We start from the raw sequence: 5,668 nt of genomic DNA, 5'->3' as shown, positions 1-5,668 counted from the left end.
TCTCTCTTATATAGCCATGGCTGACTTGGAACTTAGAGATCTGCCTGCCTCTGCCCCCCTGAGTGCTAGAATCAAAGCTTAACATCAAGGGCTTGTGCCACAATGCCTAGTTTGTGTGCACACTTTTATGTAAAGAAAGATTTTCCTTCTTTCCTTTTCTTTATGAGATAGGGTTTCTTTGCGTAGCCCTGGAACTCGCTCTACAGACCAGGCTGGCCTTGAACTTGGAAATCTGCCTGCTTCTGCCTCCCAAGTGCAGTGATTGAAGGTGTGTGCCACCAGGCCCACACTTTGTTTATTTATCTATGTATTGATTTAGTGGAGGCCACACTGTGTGGCTTGAGTCCTGAGATTACAGGCCTCCTCTATCTGAGTGTGGCTTTTTGAGAAACTGCCAAGCTGCTTATAAAGCAGCTGAACTAACTCATTTCTTCCAGCGATGCAGGAGGCTCGGATTTCTCCACATCCTGGCCAACACTTGCTGGTGTCCATCTCTCTCAAGATGGCCTTGCCAGCGGGAAGCAGAATCTCACAGGGGTTTTGCTATATCCTGAGCGTCTAACTTTTTGTTTTTGTTTTTTGAGAAACACAAGGTTTCTCTGTGTAGCCCTGGCTTTCCTAGAACTTGCTCTGTGGACCAGGCTAGCTTCGAACTCAAAGATCCACCTGCCTCTGCCTCCCAAGTTTGTTTTTATTTATGTATGTGTGTGTGCCTGTATGATTTTTTTTGTACCTTGTGCATGAAGGATCTCCTGGAACTGGAGTTACAAGCAGTGTGAGCCACCATGTAGATGCTGGGAACCAAGTCTGGGTCCTGTCTTCTGCAAGAATACTAAGTGCTCTTAGCTGCTGAGTCATCTCTCTAGTCCCATTGTCTGTGTGTGTGTGTGTGTGTGTGTGAGAGAGAGAGAGAGAGAGACAGAGACAGAGAGACAGAGAGAGAGAGAGACAGAGAGAGACAGAGAGAGACAGAGAGAGACAGAGAGAGAGAGACAGAGAGACAGAGAGAGAGAGAGACAGAGAGAGAAAGAGAGAGACAGAGAGAGAGTCTTGTTCTATAGCCCTGGCTTGGTATTTGCTGTGTGGCCCAGGGTGACCTTGACTCAGGATAGCCCTTCTGTTCTAACTGCTGGGTGCCAGGGTTACAGGTGTGGCTCTGCACATCTAGCTTGCTGGGAGATACTGCACCAAATATCTTAGGCTTTGATAAGCAGGATTTTTGAGCAGAGGCATCTTTCGGAGATGTTCTCAGAAGACATGCCAGGAATCACAGACAAGGGGCATGGAAGTTTGCTCTGGCTCAGGGAATTTTCCAAGGCTCTTTTTTTCACCTGCCTGGGCTAAGGGCTTTGTTAGCAGCTGTGTGCCTCAGGTAGGTCCGTAATAACTTAGTCACCTTCACCACTTGGAAAATTGTCTGAAGCATGCCTAACTCACCCAGTTGTGAGCATGATGGGGGAAGTCCTTCTGTGTATATGTTTGTCTTATTGGTTGATGAATAAAGCACTGTTGGCCAATAGGGAAACAAGATAAGTGGGACTAGGAGAGGTGGAGGATTTTGGGAAACAGAGGCACAGTCAATCAATCACCATATAGGACGCAAGAGGAGTAAGAGGTCTGGACCGTTTCTCTGGTAAGAGAAGACCATGTGGAAATACTCAGATTAGCAGTTATGGGTTAATAATTAAGTCAGAGGTAGCCAATAAGAAACCGTAGCAGACAGCCAACAGCTCCATAATTAATATAGCATCCTGCATGTTCCTTTGGGACTGAGGTGGTTCTGGGAACAGGCTGGTGGGAAGAATGCTCGCTACATGAGCATATTTTTATTTATTTATATATTTTTAGACAGGGTCCCATATAGTCCTGGCTGGCCTAAAACTATGTAGTTGATGGCTGGGTAGTGGTGGTGCACGCCTTTAATCCCAGCACTGGGGAGGAAGAGACAGGTGGATCTCTGAGAGTTCTAGGACAGGCTCCAAAGCTACACAGAGAACCCTGTCTTGAACAACCAAAACCAAACCTATATAGTTGAGGTTGACCCTGAATCACTGCTCTTACCTCCACCTTATAAGTGCTGGAACTGAACTGCAGGTATGAAACACCACTTCCGGGCTGAGCACACTCTTTCCGCTGCCAGCAATATCTGCATCCCAGGGACCCCTGGCTCATTGGCAAGGCTGTCTGAGACTGGTGCTTCATTCAGTGTCCTCTGGGGAGATGGTTCAGTGGTTAAGAGCATTTGTTGCTCTTGCAAAGGACCCAGGCTCAATTTCCACTATCTACTTGAAGGATCATAACCATCAATAACTCTAGTTCCAGGAGACCAGATGCCCTCTTCTGAACTCCTCGGACACCAAGCATGCTCATGGCACACAAACGTATATGCAAGCAAAGCAATCATATACATAAAATAAATACACCTCTTTAAAAAAAGGTCCTAGTCTAGTGCCTTGGGAGACAGAGATCCAAGTGTGATCCTGATTTCATCTCTAAGCAACCTTTTGTCAAATCTTTTTACATTAGCAGTTCTCAACCTATGAGTTGCAACCCCTTTGGGGGTGGATCAAACGACCCTTTCACAGGGGGTCGTCTAAAGCCATTGAAAAACATATTTTCATTATGATTCATAACAATAGCAAAATTAGTTTTGAAATAGCAATGAACTGTATTAAAGGATTACAACATTAGGAAGCTTGGGAGCCACTGATTTATATGGTTCACCCTGAGTTCCATGTGCTCATACTGTACCTGTTATAAGGTAGTTGGGGGCTTCAACAAAAGAAGTGTGGTAGCCCATGCTTGTTTGTGTTTTGAAGAAGAGCCTCATGATGCAGTCCTGGCTGCCCTAGAACTCACTCGATTGAGAAAGGGGGCCTCAAACTCACTGAGATCCACCTGCCTCTGCCAGCCAACTGCTGAGGTTAAAGGCGTTCACCATGCGGCCTGACTGATAGCACACGCTTTTAATCCCAGTGCTTGGGAGGCAGAGGCAGGCGGATCTCGGTGAGTGGAAGACCCAGTCTATCCAGCCAGGACATCAACCAAACAACAAAACGAGCCTGTATGTGCATGGCTGGGTGGTTACACCAAGCGCCTGCTATTCACCTGGCACTCCTCCGTATTCAGCACTTGGTGCGCCCCAGAAAATGCATGTAAGGACCACTTGGCCGCCCATCTTCAAAGGTGTCAGAACCAAAGCTTCGAGGTCCAGCGTCCTGCCTGAAATCACGTCATGAAGCATGGATAGGGCAAGAATTCAAGCTGAGGGAGACCTGCTTGAGCTCTGCGCCCACACCTCCTGCAGGAATCCATCCATTCCCAGGCAGTGAAACTCCAAAGCCAGCCCCAACTACCCGAAACTCAACCACAGAGAACTGGCTCTCGGCCCCCTTGCTGACTGCTGGCTCCCTTCATTTCTCCCAGCCCCACCCTGCCACCTCCATCTCCCTCCCTGGCCCCGGGGCCCTGCTTGGGCTCCAAACCTGCTCAGCCACAATTCCTTCCAGGTTCCCTCATCTGTAGAATGGGGATGCTAAACCGGCAGTTTTATTCGGTTCAGAGGGGACGCTGGAGGTGCAGGGCTGGTTGGTAGTCCATTCTAGATACAGACCAGTGGCCATGGTTTCCACTGATGCCTCGAAGACCTTGGTTACAAGTTGAGTGGCAGCTTTATCTAGATGGGGAATGGAGGTTCGGAGAGGTTGGGCAACAGCTGCCCAAAGTTGTTCAGCTAGGAAGTAGGGGCAGGGCTTTGTATACAAGCGACACCCCCCCAGGTTTTCTGATTTCAAATTTTACTCACTACTGCCTCTCTTTGCTGGACACATGAACAAGTCATAATATTTATTAACCACCTTCTGCATGACAAGTGAGGCCCCATTCAAAGAGAGATCTGACAGAGATCACAGAGCTTAGAAGGCAATCAATGATTTATAAGGCAAGAACGCCAAGTCTTGCTTGAGGCAGAACACAATAAACATTCAAAGGGAGTAAAAGGTCTTCTGGATAAGAGGGGGGAAATGGGCAGGGAAGGCTTCCTGGAGGAGAGGTTTAAACATCCTTGAAGGACCAGTGAGATATATAAACTATTTATTATTAATTGTTATTATTATTTTGGTTTTTCAAGACAAGGTTTCTCTTTGTAGCCCTTGCTATCCTGGAACTCATTCTGTAGATCAGGATGGCCTTGAACTCAGAAATCTGCCTGCCTCTGCTTCTGCTGGAATGAAAGGCCTGGGCCACCACTGCCTGGCCAGATCTGTGTTCCAGAGACAAAGTCTGACAGCTGCTGATTCCCGAGGCTTTGTGGACCACGCTCTATGCAGAGAGCTTTGCATGCATTATCTCATGAGATTTCTCTGTGATCCTATGAGGTATTCTTAGGGATGAGAAAAAAACAAGACCCAGAGAATTGAGAAATCTTGTCAAACAGCTTTGGAGAAAGGGTTAGGGTGTGAAATTAGGAATGCCGGGGACAAAGCCTGGGCTGCCAGATTCCCGAGGACCTAATGAGGTTTTAAACTGGAGACTCACTCTGGAGGGCTTTGAATGCCAAGGCCCAAACTTGAAAAGAAGAAGAAAAAAACCCACACAGCTGACCTTGAATAGGCCAGCACCTGCTGCTGCCTCTGTCACTCGCCGCTGTCCAACACTTTCCCAGCCTCTTTAAACTTGAGACACGTGAACTGTAAGTGGACGTTTATGAACGAGGAAGACTATTGAGGTGAAATAAATGTTTAGGAGAGCCCTGGAGGTGTTTAACTCAGCAAGAGCACAGGGTCCTGGGGAAACGACTGTCCCCAACTGACTCGGGACCCTCACCCCTGCTGTGCTTGCAGAGGGCAGGCCAGAGCTTGGGAAGAGTCCGGGAGGAGCCTTTGCTAGAACAAACAAGGACACCCAAGCTGGACTATCCTAGATTTGACAGCCAACTCTCAGATCAGCAAATCTGTGAATGACCCTGGGCAAATTACCCCGCCCCTCTGACTCTCTAGCTTGCCCATCCCACTTCTCAGGGTTGATGGGTAAATTAAACAACATAACACACATTATGGTCTAATCTTGGTGTACTGTACTGGGGTACAGTAGGTGCTCAATAGATGTTAATTAGTTCTTCCTGAAGAAGATAAATCCTGCCCCTCTTCCAATTAAAGGAACAGGTGTCTGGCCTTCATTCGAAGAGGAACGGAGATATACTGGCTATATTAATTAATATATTAATAAATGGATATAACATAACTAAGCAACAATGCAAACAAACAAAAGTTTTTGTGGCCTGGAAAATTCACTGAGTGTCAAGGCTCAAGTCCAGACTCTGACTTCCCTTAAGTGTTTGGCCCCACCTTCAGGGACCCGGGGCCCATTCCTCAACGCTATTCGCTGTTCTGTCGATCGCAACACTGGGAGTCCCAGAAGCACCTCATGCCTCAGTTTCGCTGGAACCAAGAGGACGCTTAAGTTAGCAGATGTCGCGGTCCCTTTAAGCCACTAAGCTTCTGTTGTAATTGCTGTTTCTTAGACTAAGCCTTTCCGGGGGCGGGTGGGAGGGTGGAGCCTGTATATATTGTAGCAGCCAATCAAAGCCCGGCATTTTCCGCGGGAGATCCGAATTTGGCGGCACGTAGTTTGGCGCTAAAAAAAAAAAAAAAAAAAAAAGAAAGGAAGA

The sequence above is a fragment of the Mesocricetus auratus genome, unplaced genomic scaffold, assembly GCF_017639785.1.
Source record: "Mesocricetus auratus isolate SY011 unplaced genomic scaffold, BCM_Maur_2.0 Super-Scaffold_100014, whole genome shotgun sequence".
Taxonomy (NCBI): Eukaryota; Metazoa; Chordata; class Mammalia; order Rodentia; family Cricetidae; genus Mesocricetus; species Mesocricetus auratus.
The sequence above is the reverse complement of the archived record's forward strand: the minus strand, read 5'-3'. Positions refer to the sequence as shown.